Source organism: Oryctolagus cuniculus, chromosome 1, assembly GCF_964237555.1.
Source record: "Oryctolagus cuniculus chromosome 1, mOryCun1.1, whole genome shotgun sequence".
NCBI lineage: Eukaryota > Metazoa > Chordata > Mammalia > Lagomorpha > Leporidae > Oryctolagus > Oryctolagus cuniculus.
The window spans coordinates 36,021,011-36,037,591 of record NC_091432.1 but is presented as its reverse complement, the minus strand read 5'-3'; the positions used below and the strand labels follow the sequence as shown (position 1 = coordinate 36,037,591).

General features: G+C 39.7%; 1 long non-coding RNA gene across 3 annotated transcripts in view; it reads right to left on the bottom strand.

The window, feature by feature from the left end:
- Positions 1–439: 439 nt before the first annotated feature.
- LOC103351141 (uncharacterized) overlaps positions 440–16,581 on the bottom strand; it is a 94,292-nt gene continuing 78,150 nt past the window's right edge. For all 3 annotated transcript variants that reach the window (XR_011387865.1, XR_011387864.1, XR_011387866.1), the window contains one exon: positions 440–12,268. This is a non-coding gene — a long non-coding RNA (uncharacterized lncRNA). The remainder of the gene's footprint in view (positions 12,269–16,581) is intronic.

The window sequence follows — 16,581 nt, the reverse complement described above, 5'->3', positions numbered from 1 at the left end:
ATCCCATATGGTCGCCAGTTCAAGTCCTGGCTGCTCCACTTTCCATCCAGCTCTCTGCTATGGCTGAGGAACACAGCAGAAGATAGCCCAAGTCCTTGGGCTCCTGTACCTGCGTGGGAGACCCGGAAGAAGCTCCTGACTCCTGGCTTTGGATTGGCATAGCTCTGGCCGTTGCAGCCAATTGGGGAGTGAACCAGTGGATGGAAGACCTCTCTCTATCTGTCTCTCTCCTTTCTCTCTCTCTCTCTCCTCTATCCTTCTCTCTGTGTGTAACTCTGGCTTTCAAATAAATAAATAAATCTTTTTTAAAAAAAGAAATGAATTAAAATGCTTAGATTCTGTCAAACTACAGGTAATGAAAAGAAAGCTATGAAAGAGTTAAACTGCTCTCACTTCTCCAGCAGACCAGCATTTTTTTTTATTTTCTGACCAGGAGGAAACTAAAAGCAAGTGAGAAAAGGTAGAAAAGAAAGTGACAAGACTGGCTCCCGGGCACAATTACATATCACACAGAGCAAGCTGTGAGTGAAGAAGGACTTGAGGGGTCGAGTAGAGTGAGCAAGAATATAGGTCAGAATTTTGATGAAGCAACTCAACAGTGCATCTGGATGGTGGCATGGTGAAGCTAGTTTAGCTGCAAACAGAAAACAAGTGTGTTTTCACCGCAGGTGAGTGAGGGCAAAGCACAGACTTTAGCAACAGTCAATAAATCAGATGCAGCTGGGTCACTCAGAGAAGTTTATCTGAAAACAAGACAAGGAGAGGCAGGCATAAGGTCCTGGAGTTCACACTAGCAGCATGAAAACAAGAAAATAATCACCCCTTAGTCTGCCAGAAGCAGAGGGCAGGGTGTCCCACCATTACTGAAGCAGAATGCAAAGCACCTCTTATACAGTAGAGGAGAGGTAGGGCTGGCTGTAGGATTTCCCCCAGGGTTCCAATGTCCTGAAGGAAATGGAATAAGCTCAAAAGACGCCAAGTGAAGGGAGGATAGTGGACACCTATCCTTTCATACAAGGTTAGCTGCCATTTTGCTTAGAATTTTCTGAAGTTCATTCCACAGCAAACCTCACAATTTCTCCTTCCCTATAGAAAGTAACTGTGCTCTCTTACCCTTCTCAGTATATTAAACTTTCCGCTTCACTCCCTTCACTGATTCCTTGCCCTGGAATGCCAGGCTCCTCGAGAAGTCTGCATCCACCTGCAGCTGCCTGTCAGATGCAATTCACAACCTCTAGCATCACAAATAAGACGCCAGCATCTCTCCAGCTCAGGCCCTCAGAATGGGCTCAATTCTCCCCTTTGGTCATAACTGTTCCCCTATAAGCCTGTCTACAAGTAGGATTGATCAGTAGACAGTCTCCTGATGACATCACTCAACTGTTTGTGTTTTAAGTCTTTGAGTACGAACAGTGAAAACTGATTTGTTTCAGACTATACTGGTGAATGAGTTAAGGGTGTCTTCTAGCCATCTCTTAAAATTGTTCTCTGTTTTCTTTGTCCACCATGTAGTTCAAGTCCCATAATATCTTACCCTTGTTAGTCCACCAGCCTCCCATCTCTTCTCACTTCCTCCAGTTTTACACAACACTTCTTCAGATCTATTTTACACAACACGATGAGGTAATTTTCCCGAAATAAAACCTGACCACATCATTGCTTTGCTAAAAAATTCATCAATCATTTTCCTTGCTCTTGGGATAGTCTAGATACCCTAATACTACTTAAAGATCCTTCATGATCCTCTGTTTCTTCAGTATTTTTTACTTCCACGCTTCCTCACGTCAACACTGTAAGCTACAGCCGCTGTAAACCACAGCCAGGGATCTGGAATTCTCTAGCTTCTGTTCTTTTAAAAAGTCCAGGAATCTCCTCTTTTCCTCTTCCCCCTTATTCTCCTACCTGTAGCCGGTTAACTTCTTTCTTAAAAATAGATTTATTTTATTTATTTGAAAAGTAGAGATGTGAGAGAGAGAGAGAGAGAGAGGTCTTCTATTTGCTGGTTCACTACCCAAATGGCTGCAAAGGTCAGTGCTGAGCCAGACGGAAGCCAGGAGCCAAGAGATTCCTCCAGGTATCCAACATGGGTGCATGGGCCATCACACAACTGCCTTCCCATGTGCATTAGCAGGATGTTGATCAGAAGTGGAGCAGCTGGGGCTCAAACCAGTGTCCATATGGGATGCCAGTGATGCAAGTGGTGGCTTTGCCCACTGTTTCACAACATCAGCACCTTAACTTCTTTCTTTCTTTTTTTTTTTTTTGAAAAAAGATTTATTTATTTGAAAGGCAGATCCAGGCAGAGACAGAGGTCTTACATCCACTATTTCACTCCCCAGATGACCACAATGGCATGGTGAAGCCAGGCTGAAACCAGGAGCCAGGAGTGTCATCTGGGTCTCCCACATGGGTGGAGGGACTCAAGTATGTGGGTTGTCTTCCTCTGTTTTCCCAGGTGCATTAGCAGGGATCTGGATCAGAAGTGGAGCAGCCAAGACTTGAACCAGCACCCATATGGGATGCTGTGTATCAGGCAGGAGCTTAACCTGCTATGCCACAATGCAGGCTCATGGTTAACATCTACTTACATCCTTTTGACTTTAGTTTCCTCCAGAAAGCCTTCTCTGCTGCCATCAAATTAGGTTGGTGGCTCTGGGTATGCTATACAGCATTTGGTTCTTGGTTCTCTGATGATACTTAACTGCTCTATAAAATATTCATTGGCCACTTACTTTTATAGATTCCCACTAAACTATAGGATTCACAAGGGCAGGAGTCACTTCTCTCCGGCTCAGGGAGACAGGGGGATAGGAGAGGGAGGGAGGAAGAGAAGGGGGAAGAAAAGGAGAGGGAAAGTGAGGGGGGGAGAGGAAGGAGAAGGGGGGAGGGTGAGAGGTGGAGGTTTATATCTTAAGGTTCTACCTTATGGTAGACAAATGATGAATTTTTGTTGAAGAAACAAAAATAGAGGAAGAGAAGGAAGACTACTTGGTTGTGTTGATTACACATCTGGGAGGTATTGGGTTACTTAGAAATAACTTCTCAGCAGGAAAAACAGGACTGGGGCTACTACAGGTCACAAATGACACAGACTAGATATGCACCGAAGTCAAACTTCACCACCACCGCAATGTTGCCCACAACACGCCCTTTACAACATTAAAGTAGGCAAGGCCTCTCATAAGTCATAAGTCTGCTTTCACCCAGAGAAGTGAGAATAAACTCAATATCACCTGAACGTGATGATTTCAGTTGTTCATATATCCGAAGAGAAAGGTGAGGTGGTTCCATAATGGGAAGGTGTCAGGTAGGATACATGCTTATCTGCTTTCAAAATTTGTCTAACACAGGATGAATTCTGATACATGCAACACAATGTTAGAAATATGCTCTGAATACAAGATAGATAGATAGATAGATAGATAGATAGATAGATTCATTTTCTCTTAGAGAAAATAACTCAGGGAATCAAGGACAAAAACTTAGGTGCTCATGTGAACTCCTCAGTCTACTTTCAAGCTATAGTGACAAAACCAGAAAAGGTTAGCTGGTGTTGTGGTATAGCAGGTTAAACCTACACCTGTGATGCTTGCATTCCATATGGGTGCTGGCTCAATTCCAGGCTGTTCCACTTCTGATCCAGCTCCCACTAATGCACCTGGGAATGCGCCAGAAAATGGCCCAAGGGCTTGGGCCCCTGTACCCAAGTGGGAGACACAAAAGAAGCTCCTGGCTCCTGGCTTCGGTCTGGCCCAGCTCCAGACCAAATGTTCTGGCCATTGGGGGGGGGGGGGGTGTGAACCAGCACATGGAAGATCTCTCTCTCTCTCTCTCTCTCTCTCTGTAACTCTGCCTTTCAAATAAAATAAATAAATCTTTTTAAAAATCCAGAAAAGGATCCCCAGTTCACTGACATCATTGTTGGAAATACACAGGGCATTCACTTAGTCAACATTTAGCAGATATGTATTGAACACCTTCCATAGAGTATCATTTTAGACACTAAGGGTATAGCACTGGAAATACATATATATATATATATGTATTTCTGTGGAAATGAAAATCTATTATAGCATCTAGAATTTCAGGTGGAGTTAAGTGATATAGAAAGAATAAGACAGAAGGGTGGATATAAAATAGTGAGGGGAAAGGAGGTTTTAATTTTTAAAAGGTCATATGAGGAAATGTCTAAGTTCATTTGGGCCACTGTAACAAACTACAATAGACTTCAACAACATTTTTCCTGGAAACTCTTTTTATAAAGAGGTATTTTTTATTTATTTTGAGAGACATAGGTAGAGAGAGAGGAGGAGAAGGAGGAGGAGGAGGAGATAAAGAGAGAGAGGGAGGAGAGAGAGAATCTTCCATCCACTAGTTCACTCCCTAGATAGCTCCAACATCTGGGGCTGTGCCAGGAGCCAGAAGCCAAGAGCCCAGAACTTCTTCTAGGTCTCCCACATTGCTACAGGGGCCCAGGTTTTTGGGCCATCTTCTGGTGCTTTTTCAGGTACATTTTCAGATACATTAGCAGTGTTACAGGCAGAAACTTAACCGTCTATGCCACAACACTGGCCCCAATGGAAACTCTAAGATCAAGATGGCAGCATTTTCAGTGTCTGGTAAGGACTTACCTAATGGCTCATAGACTGTGCCTTGCCATGCTGGAAAGGAGGTAAGAGGGCTCTGTTGGTCCCCTTTTGTAAAGGCATTTATCCTCTCCATGACTTTTGGCTACCCTTTTGGCTGAAGAATCCCTCCAAAGGGATCACCTCTAAATACTATCATATTAAAGGCTAGAATTTTGACATAGGAATTTTGGGGGGGGATAACTCAAAACATCCAATCTGTTCCAGAAGGTCTTACTGAGAAGGAGAGGAGACGCTTGTATTTAACAGTTTCAGTCATTATTTCTTCAAATGTCAGTCACTATTTCTTCACATCTTTTCCTGTAGCATTCTCTCATTTCTGTGGCTCCAATTACACATATGTTAGATATTTTAAACTTAATTTCTCTCTTGATTCTTAAGAGTTGAATCACTTCAAATCATATTTCTTCAAGCTAATTGACATATCTGCAATTTCCGTTCTTCAATGAAGTATATCCAGTCAAGTTTTTCATTTCAGATACTGTATTTTTTATTTTCTAGAATTCTGATTCTTGTGTATTTTTTATAATTCTTTTAATTTTTTATTTTGCTGTTGCTCTTTCTTGGTTCTTGACTCATCATGCTCACATTTTCCTTTCAAAGCTTGACTGTAGTTACACTAGCTGATTAAAATCTCTTGCCTACTCATTCTAACATCTGGGTCACCTTGATGTCAGTCTTCACTGATTGTCTTTTTATTGCAGAAGTTACACTTTACTACTTCTTTGTATACCCAGTAAGTTTGGCTTTTAACCTGGACATTAGGAATGATATGTTATGAAGATTCTAGAATGTTCCTGCAAAGAATATCAATTTATTTTTAAGCAAGCAGTTTACCTGTGCTATGTGCAAACTGTGTGCAGCCTGAATTTCAGTGTAGAGTCAGCTGAGTTCCACGGGGTCTGCTCCATGCCTGCATGTTGAAGGGACCTGTTTGAGATTTTTACAGGGTTTATTCATAAGATTTTAATGTTTCCTTCTCTGGTTCTATTGGTGTTATTTTATCAGAATATCCCAGAAAAACTGTGGTTCCTCCAAACCCATAAGACCATGGGAGTTATACCTGTATTTTTGTTTCTCTTCATACAACAGGAGAAGAGGAATTACAAACAGCACATATACTCATGAGTGTGATTATGAGTCACATTTTTTTCAAAATGCTATAAAAAAAGGAAAGAAACATTTTCAAGGAAGGATAAAAACTAAGGTAGGGAAACAGATACATGAACTTGAGGAAATTTCCAAAGCATAAACGGCAGAAACACATTTGTTATTCTCTCGGGCTGGAGCATCATATACAGAGATGAAATGGGTAGAAGAGAATTTCATTGACTTTACCAAGTTTGGTAATATCAGTCCTGGCACTTGAAAAAGTCATACCTACCTCACCACTGTGGCACCAGTTTCTAGGTCTATTCATACCTGCTCCGAGGTGCAGCCTCTCATGTCTGAGCTTGTTTGATATTTCTGTCCAATCCCTTTCGTAAGAATACCTCCTCCCCTTACTGCATCTAGCACTGGCTCTTTTCTGACTTACAGGCTTTCTCAGTGAAGGCTAATGTGCCTTCTCCCTCTATTGACTCATTTCTGCCTTTGACTGAACTCCTGGGATGACTGACAGAGATTCTCATCCACTAGCAACCAACACTGGCCCCAAGGTTATGTTTGTGCTGCTCTCAGATCAGGCCAGATCCTGGACAAATATTGAGGATATGGTATAATGGGAAATTATGAAACATATACACTATGGAATACTACTCAGTGGTAAAAAAAAATAATGAAATCCTGCCTTTTGCAACAAAATGGATACAAGTGGAAACCATTTTAGTTAATGAAATAAACCAGTACCAAAAAGACAAATACCATATATTTTCCCTGATCTGTGGTAAATAATAGATTAACTAAAATGTAATGTATTGGAGTGAAATTGACATTTTGAGATTCACTGATTGTTTACAGCCCTTGTCTCAACTGTTGAAGCAACAGTGTTTTTTTCTTCATACTATTTGTTGAAGTCTTTACTTAGTGTAGGGTTAATCTTACAAATATAAAGTAACTGAAGATAGATCTGTGTAAAAATTAAGAGTGAGAATAGGAGAGAGTGGAAGAAAAGGGTGGGAGTGTGGGCAGGAGGGAGAGTAGAGTAGGAAGTATTACTATGTTCCTGAATCTGTATATATATGAAATACATGAAATTTGTATACTTTAAATATAATTTTTTAAAAACACTAAAAAGAAAAAATTCCATAATTGAAGCCAGAAAGATAGGGGTTCAAGTCATCACTTGTCCACTTACTGTCTGATCAGAAGCCAGTTTTTAAGCAAACTGAGTTTCGGCTCCCTTGTCTATGGAAGAGAAATAATTCTTCCACTTAGGGAGCTGTGAGAATTGGATAAGACACTGAAATTGAAATAAATCTTTTTTTTTAGGAAATAGTAAGATAAAGTTTGGCACCCAGAGTTCAAGCTGAAGGAAGTTTCAGCGCTGCTGCATAAGAGGATCAGGTAGGAGCTGGGGCAGCAGAGTAGATCTTGGAGCTCCTAAATGTGGAATTTTGAGAGCAGTATGCTTCCTTTCCCAGAAGAATAAATTCAGGGCTGATTTGGTTTCTCACAGAGTCTATGAAGGTCTAAATTTTGCATATAATTAGAAGTAGTGTTGAAACAGAATTAGACAATGAAACATGTACAATGCCTGGAAGCTGTTTATGCATCGAAAATGCAAACAGTGTAGTGGGCTTTCCAGAATTGTTAGGTCTCTATCCTTCCTTCTTTTCACTTTGCTTATTGTGTACCATCCACCAGTGGTAGGAGGGGCCATGAAGGAAGAGTGTAACTGACTGTGTGGGCTCTGAAATCATTTTAACTGGATCATAACGTGGCTTTACTTCTTAACTTGTTATCTTGGGAAAGTTGTTTAGCATACTTGGATCATAATTTCTTTATCTGTGAACTTGAAGGACTAACAATAGTGCCTAGCTCAAGGAGTTTTTTTTTTTTTTTTAAAGTAGAGTTTACCATAATTTATAGAAGCCCAAATGAGATAATGCATGAGAATCTATTAGGTGAGATTCTGGCAGAGAATAAACACTTATTATTCCCAACTAATATCATTATTCCTGGCATACACTTGCCAAAGTAATATATGAAAAATTCACCCAGAGCACTCATGTGAATCAGTCTGAGGAGTGATGTGCATAGAATTTATTGAATCACAAGTAAGTAAGCCAAGAATGACTGAATAGAGTATAGGCACTAATAAAAATCTTACTTAACTTCCTGTTGTAGTTGTTTTTTTAAATTGTTTTATCAGCTTCTTCAGAAAATGAAGCTTATATTCCATTTTCCATGTTTGACTTTGAGAAGTACCAAGCTCTGGCTTCAAAGATGTCACTCCATCTCATGATGCAATGTAATTTGCTGAACTAAAGCAATCTTGGGTGAGTCATTGCAAAAACCATGCATCATCCAGGCAATTTTATCTTCTTAAGAAGGAGGCAGCAAGGCATAGAATTTCTCTCTGTGCTCCTCAAGTTGTAGCTGAGAATAAAGGAAACTTTAAAAAAAGAAAAAACCCTACCTGCTTCTCTCTGTGTCAACTCTTCTCACTCTATTTCAGACAGAACACTAAGAAAGTAGATTCTGATGTCAGGCAGATATGGATTTGGATCCCAGCACTGTCACTTGCTAATTGTGTGACCTTTCACAATTCACTGAACCACCGTACAGCAGGGATGGCTGCTGTCTATCAAAGAGTTATCCTTTTTTTCCGTAGGGTTCAGCCATGGATGAGAAGTAGAACACAGCCAGTGACAGCATTTTCAAGTTGCCAGTGAACCTAGAAAGGGCCAGCTAATGAGTTTTGGCCAAGTGTATGTGGGTAGAATCTACAGACACTAGTCTGTCTTGGCCCACTGATTCACTCACATAATCCTGAAGCTGCCCCCCACCCCATCTTCTGGTTGAATACAATGGCATTTTTGTCATAAAGATGGTGGACCTCCCTTGGCCTAATCTCCTAATGATAATATGATTCACCATCATCTGCTCCTCCCCCAATACACACACCTCTTCTTTCCATGACATTAGAATTTACAGGAATGGTAAATCAACTTCTATTGGAAGGAACCATAAATTTCAAGGTTTACCTGTTACAATATTTACTATAATCTTAAGTAATACATGTTTTAAGCCTCTGCTGCTTCATGTGCAAAATGGGAAAAACAAAAGTAGCTATACAGGACCATTATGCTAATTAAATTAGAAGAGCCAGGTAAAACACTTAGCAATGTGCCTTGCAACCTAATAAACACTCAAACAATATCAACCACTGCATTTACTAAGAAACACATTTTTCCTGTTAACTGTTTCTGAAATTGCTGTATACGATGTCTTCATCACCACCCACACTTATAAATTGGTCTTAAACTAATAGCAAATCTCACAATTAATGATTTCTTAGCTTTGAAAAAAAGAGTATTTACTATTGTTACTATTATTTGTACTAAGTACATCATATAATTCATCTCTTTTCTACTATATCCTCCTGGTAATGGTCCATGCCTTTTCACAACAATCTTAACCACTGTCACCTGTCTTTAAGGAGTTTTTGTTTGCCAGAAATGTGATGAGATGTGCAAAACTGCTGTAATTGTCTCAGACAATCTTCAGCAAGACTTTTGAATAGTTTAAAAGACAATGCCACACAAGAGTTACTAGCTGAAAGACTGCTCTTCATTACTTTTTAAATGCCTACACTCCTTAGTGGAGAGCCTACCACTTAGCCAGAGAATGAGCAAATATTTTTCTCTGTCTGCTCCTAGTCTAATTATGGATGTTGAAACTCTGCCACCTGCAGCCCATGCCTCCCCATTTTTGAACTTACGAGAACCAGACCTGGTATAATCATAGGAGTTAATCCACTACTGCTGATGTGAGTAAATGTAAAGCTAGAATTTGTCTGCTGTCCTGAGCTGAGTGTGCAGGGGCCACAATTGGAGCACTGGGCTATCTTGAGTCTAACCCCCTCTTAAACACCTCCACAAGTGCCCAAGAAGCATAGCTACGTTTACAAACACCCTCTCTACTCCCATCTTGTTTACATTCCTTATTTACAACATGTTTATCACACAGATAAACACACAGCTCTAAATCATAATGATCAACATCATCATCGTTCTGAACAATAATCATTTACTGAGTATCTTTGGTGTACCAGGAATTATTTCTTTATACACACCATTTTTTAAAAACAAAATATTCGTGGAGATCTTCAGTGTCAGAATTGTTATGCTCATTTTAGAGATGTGGGAAGTATGGCTGCAAGTAGTTACATAGCTTGCTAATAAATAGTTGAGCCAGAATCTAAATCCAAAATTTCAAATGGATTTCAAAAGGTGTTTTTTCAGCTGGCCACTTGTCATCAGGCTGTGTCCCTAAATTCTTATTTCCTACTAAACTCTGAGCCTTTACATAGCTGATTAGCCTAGGCTGTGCATAAGCCCAAGGGATTGTCTTATCTCCTTATACTGATACGGCTCAGGGACTTTAGCTCCCTTGATTAGAATCCACAGATACTACCTATCAGTGTGGATCAATGTGGCCACCCTAGTGCCCTTGGGGAGCTGACCCTCTGTAGAAGAAAGGGCTAGACAAACAACCTAACTACCACGTTGGTTCTGTAAGTGCCGGCCTCACTACCCCCACCACATCCTTCCTCCACTGAACACTTCATGTGCTTGCTCTGCTTCACATTCTCACAAGTTTTGGTAAAACCTGATGAAGAAAATAAATATCTGTAGCTATTATTACTAATATCAAAGAAATTAATGAAGTCCTGAAAATCCCAAGTGTTTATTTAAGTGCTCTGCTTAAAAACTGCTAACTCCCGCAACCCAGGGATAGTATACGGCTTGTTGAACATTAAAGATAGGGACTACAATCAATTAATAGTCATTTACACATAGCACTAAGACTATAATAAACTAATGATAAAATAACCAATTGGCCTCCAATTCTCCTTTGGTTCTGATAATACTAAACTGACAAATAATCCAATACTGTCTTGAACAATTTTTCTAATGCCTGTAGAACAAATGATAAGGTATTAGGTGTGCGTGACTTCAGTCCAATGCTATGGGGTTGTTTTAAGGACATGTCCCTGCTTCACCTACAGTGTGCGGCCATGCAGAGTGAACACCACAGCAATCATGACTGATTAGGAGAAGCAGCACAGCCGGACATCAAATACACTGAGCTTCTACCACTTGCCGGCCATGTGACTCGGAGCAGGCAACTTGGCCTCACTAGTCCTTAGTTTAACGGGGACTCAACAGCTGTAGCTGCCTCAAGGAAGATCCATTAGGAATAACTGAGTGTAAACAGCCTTCGACAGAACCTAGCATGCAGTAAGCACTCAGTACCTGTTAGCTATTACAAATGAGCCTCTTTCCCAACCCAGCCTTTAATAGCGCCCTCGCCCACCCCATACTCTCTCTGCCTGCCCATTTTGAAACTCACATCATTTCCCCATTTTTTTTTACTTGCTCTGCTGCCCATTTTTGACCCGCTAGATTACCCATTTGGGTTCTTGGCTTTGCTTTCCAGTCTCCTGTCTGTGTTTTCCCCTCTTTGCCTGCCATCATCTGCTAGATAACACATTAAAGGGGATTTGTATCACTTCAAGATCCCTCCTCTTTTTCCTTTCCATGTATTGATGACCCTAATCTTACACAGATATATTCTGCTGCCTGGGTAGGTAGTGACCTCAATTTGTCTCAACTCTTTCATATTTCTTATGGCTTCCCAAATATTTATTTCTTTATATTTTACCCTGGTTTTCTGTGTCAGGTTGCTGAAGTATTTTTAGAACCTTCTTGTTGTGGGTACACTAATCAAGATTCTCAGGCATGTTGCTGCCCCTCTCATTCCCCACGACTCCCAGAAACTTGTTCTCCTGTTTCTGGGCATCCACTCCCAGAGCAGCAATAGGTGGTTATGGGAACTGGAGAGTCTTTTGCCCTTACTAGCTGATCAGTGGAATACTGGAAGATTTCTTCCTTACAGTTACCAGCGCTTAGTAGGTGTCTCCTATTTAACATCTCGGATTTATCCCTATAGCCAGAATTTCACACTCTCTTTGTATCAGGAAGTCCTTCTAAATGAGCATAGCCCCCAGTTCATTTGTTGAAGTCGATGTGAGATTCAGAACTCCTCAGGCGTGTAGTAAGAAGTGCATTGTTACACAACGTCATTTTGTCTCTACCTAACAACATAAAGACTGTGCTATTGACTTGCAAAAAAAGTCTGCCCTCATTCTCAAGCAGAAAATTGTCTCTGAGTTTTCTATATAAAAGATGCTTTGTGTAATTAGTAGAAGGGATGAGAGTGAATAGAAATTCAACATATTTTATTCAGAGCATAATTAAGGGAAGGACTTGGCACTTATCTTTGAAAGAGGGTGTAGCACTCTACATTGAATTTTGAATATTCACCCATCAGGGTTTCTGTGTCTGAATGAACAGCCTGGTAACGATTTTGTTCATGCACATTAACTTCAGTCTGAAGAAGTCCAATTCAGAGTTATCACAGTTTATACCTAGCTTATATCTTTCTTCTTCACCCTATGAAAAGAGTTTGGAGAAGAAATGGTTATATTTTTAATAGTTTCAGACTATCAAGTGTTGGAACACAATGATTTTTTTAAAGGTATTTTTTCCCTGTGTATGGCAGGTATGGCAGTCTGAGAATGACAAACTTAGTCTCTGGAATTTCTACTTGAGCTTGACCAGAGAGGCATTAGGATTAGATGAGAAGACATGGAGGGGCCAGCACTATTGGAATAGTGGGTAAAGCCACTGCCTGCAGTGCTGGCATCCCGTATGTGCACCAGTTCAAGTCTTGGCTGCTTTACTTCCCATCTAGCTCTCTGCCATGGCCTGGGAAAGTAGTAAAAGATGACCCAAATCCTTGGGCCCCTGTACTGTGTGGAAGACCCAGAAGAAACTCTGGCTCCTGGCTTTGGATTGGCTCAGCTCTGGCCGTTGTGGTCATCTGGAGAGTGAACCAGCAGATGGAAGACACCTCTCTCTCTCTCTTTCTCTCTCTCTCTCTCTCTCTGCCTTTCAAATAAAATAAATAAATCTTTTTTAAAAAGAAGACATGGAGAATCATATGGCATAATTTATAATTTTTGCCACAGAGTAAATGCTTAATTAAGGTGTCCTCCAAATGTGACATTTTCCCTGACTGAACCAGCAGTACTGGAAGACATTATCTTTTTACCCCTCCCTTCTCTCTACTTCATCCTCTAAGATTTTATTAGCAGTCTTCCAGATCCATCCCTCATTCTAAAAGCACCAGAAATGATCTGGAAACTGTGGTGGTATACAGAATTTCAAAGCCAGGGTAAGGCATGCAAGTCAGGAACCAAAGCTGGACATACCGCCTACCTGAAAGAAATAGGTGCTAAATTAGGAATCAGAAATCAAAACAAAATAGCACGGCATAACTCATGACTTTTTAACATGTTTAAGCTTTTAAAATTATTTATTTATTTATTTGAAAGGGGGTGGAAGAGAGAGAGAGAGATATCCTCCATCTGCTGGTTCAAACCCCAAATGACCACAACAGCTAGGGCTGGTCCAGACTGAAGCCAAGAGGCAGGAGTTCTATCTGGGTGTCCCTTGCAGGTGGCAGCAGCCCAAATACTTTTGGCATCCTCTGCTGCTTTCACAGGCACATTTGCAGGAAGCTAGATCTGCAGTGGAGCAGCCAGCATTTGAACTGGCACTCATATGCTGGCTGCAGCTTAGCCCTCTGTGCCACAACACCAGTCAATTTTTAACGTTACTTTGTTATATTTCTGACATCCTATGATTTTTTGATTCTTAACACACAGAGAAAGATAAGATTATAAGCTGTCCTTGGTGAATTTTAGCTTCCTACACTCCTATACTAGCAGATCCTTCAATCATCCACAAAGCAAAACCATAGCTTTCTGAAGTAGAATTTTGTCTTACCTACAGTATCATGAAAATTTCCCAGTCTATTACCACACCATTTAACTATCTAGCCACCTTCAGTTGCCAAAAAGCCAAAATCTATATTGAGGCAGAAAAAGGGAAACTGAGGTTGATGACTTTATAAAAGAGACACATGGAATCCTGCCCAGACAATGTCATTCAAAAGGGGTCTATCACTGACTCTCAAATTTTGTAGTTGAAACAACCTCCTTCCTGGAAACCTCAGGTTCTATAAATGCTACTTTATATACAGTAAGTGCTCGATATTGGCTTTTATATGATTGTGACCTTGTTGGGTGGATTGCAGTTAACAATGGGTGTTGCAGTTAACAGTCTCTGTGTTCATGCCCCTTTGCATTGTGATGCTGTCACCCTTCCCTTAAAGAAGTGGAATCTATTTTTCCGTCTCTTAAATTTGACCTTGGATCAAAGGAATATTAGAAAACTTACTACAGGTAGAGGCAAGAAAAGTCTGTTTCAATTTTACTTATCTTTTCTTACAACCCTGAGAGCCCTGTGAAGAAGTCCCAAGCTAGTCTCCTGGAGGATGAGAGAGCAGATGAAGCAGAAACAAGCTGCCCCAGTTAAAGGCTACTAGCCCAACCAGCTGACAACTGCCTGACACAGGAGTGAAGACATCCTAGACCAACCAGCACTGGCTGAGCCCCAGCTGCCTGCAGAACTGCTTGGCTAATGCACAGTCTCATGAGCAATAATATCAAAGTTGTTATTTTAAGTCACTACATATTGGAGTGGTTTGCTATGTAGCAGCCGACAACTGATATGCCTGTTTACCAACCTTCCTACTCCCAAACTACCACCTCCTGTTAGTGTTACAGGTGCCTTTTTATTAATTATAATATATGAGGTGAAACATAATCCATTTTCTATATTTACTAATTGATATACTGCTCCCTGACGAATCCTATAAGAGTTAAATAAATTTACATAATAATCCATAAAATATAATAATTCTAAAATTAATAAAATTGAGATTATGTGGAAAATAAGATAGGAGGAGAAATGTGAAGACGAAGCAAAGAAAAAAACAAAGATAATCAAGGTCTATGCATGCAATTAATGGAACTGATCTTTGACAATGTCTCTAAGGTCCTAGAAGCCAAATAGAAAGCAAGTTTCATAAGTTTCAACCTCAGGAAAAAAATAATGAACAGGACAAATTAAGTTTTTGGACTGGATTACAAAAGATAGTTTTTATGCAGTTCCTCCTATAAGAGCCAGAAACTGACATTGTAGACAGAATTTTACCAAGTCGGTCTAACAGTTAGCTTTATGTAGTAATTTTCTACAAAAAGCAAGAGCATAACACAGAAATAGAATTTCATGAAGGCAATTTTAGTATATGTGCTGCCGAAGCAAGCACTCATGAAGGCAATTTTAAAAAACTCTTAGTTGGCACATAATTGCACATATGTATGAGATACACTGTGATAAGCAATACATGTATACAGTGTGTGATGGTTGAATCAGAGTAATTAGCATTTACATCTCCTTAAACACTAACTTATTTGGATTTGGAGCCTTCAAACTTCTAGTTTTTTATGAAATACATAATAAATTCTATAAACCATACTTACTGCACTGAAGGTAATCTTATTTCTAATTCTTCCAGATTCGCAAAGTACATGTTCCTAGTCTGAGACATGGATAACATTTGTTGTCAGGAATTAAAAGAATCTTTTATCACATGGTAAAGACTTAAGTTTCTTTTTTTTAGAATAGCTCAATTTCAGTATTTTTGTTCATGCAAAATGTGAATGTCTAGACAATATGCCCAGTTTGCAAGCAGCAAAATTAGGATTTGAACTCAGAGCCATATGGTCCCAAAACTTAAAAAAGAAAACACAATGGCGATTTAAAAATTGATTTAAGAATTGCTGATTTAAAAAGTCACTTCTTTACTTACCATAATATTTCAGTAACTTAAGTTAAAATGATCATAAGTGTGATAATTTCGGGCGCTTGATTCAGTCTGAGAAGGCTAGATGAAAGGAACATAGAGGGCAAACTGAGATTTTCACTGAGGTCATCCATAAGTCCTCAGTTACAGCGTTGGTAACTACATGACCAGCACTCTATGCCTTCTGTCCAATAGCAACCAATGGGGCAGGCTCTCTCCCAAAACATTTTTTGTGTCAGCAAATGCTATCCCACAAATTGATCAATGGTAGAGTATAGCACTCGAGCCTTTATTGGATTGCTGATTCTCAAAAAGAAAAGAATGGTAATATTTTGATTTTGGGGGTAATGTTTATGCTACTTTGTCAAAGAAAACCTACACACTAACTCTTTTTTGAGCCCTCAGGTAAGAGTCAAGTGGATTTACCAAGAAAGCCTTTGAATGCTGGTATTGACTTGATTATTTAATAGCTACTAAATAATTACAAAGTCAAAGCCAAGTTTGTCCAAACACTTTTTGAGACCTCAGAATCCACCAGCTATTAATAATAAGCATCCTATTTTCTAATTAGTTTTTTTGGAATGGGTTGTTTGCTCTAAATTTTCTTAATGGCCATGGAAACCGGAGAAATCCATACACTAGGGAAGAAGTTTCAATGTCTGCTTTCATGCTCATTTTGTAACGGAGACAACCCAGATGTAGTGCTAATTCTATTTCAAATATATTCATCAGTGTTCAGCCATCCATGGAAATGTGTCCTGTTGAAAGAAATGTCATTTGAACCAATAATTGACCATTTCAAATATCAGCATGTAAATTGCATATGACATGGCTAAAACCTGTGGCTATGTGGATATCCACCGAGAGATTGACTATGAATAAATTGTACCTATACCTCTCCCAACTGAATTGTTTTTATAGTAGGTATCTGCTATCATCAGTGGGAATTTAAATGACTGCAACAATATTATCCTTCCTAAGACATAATAAA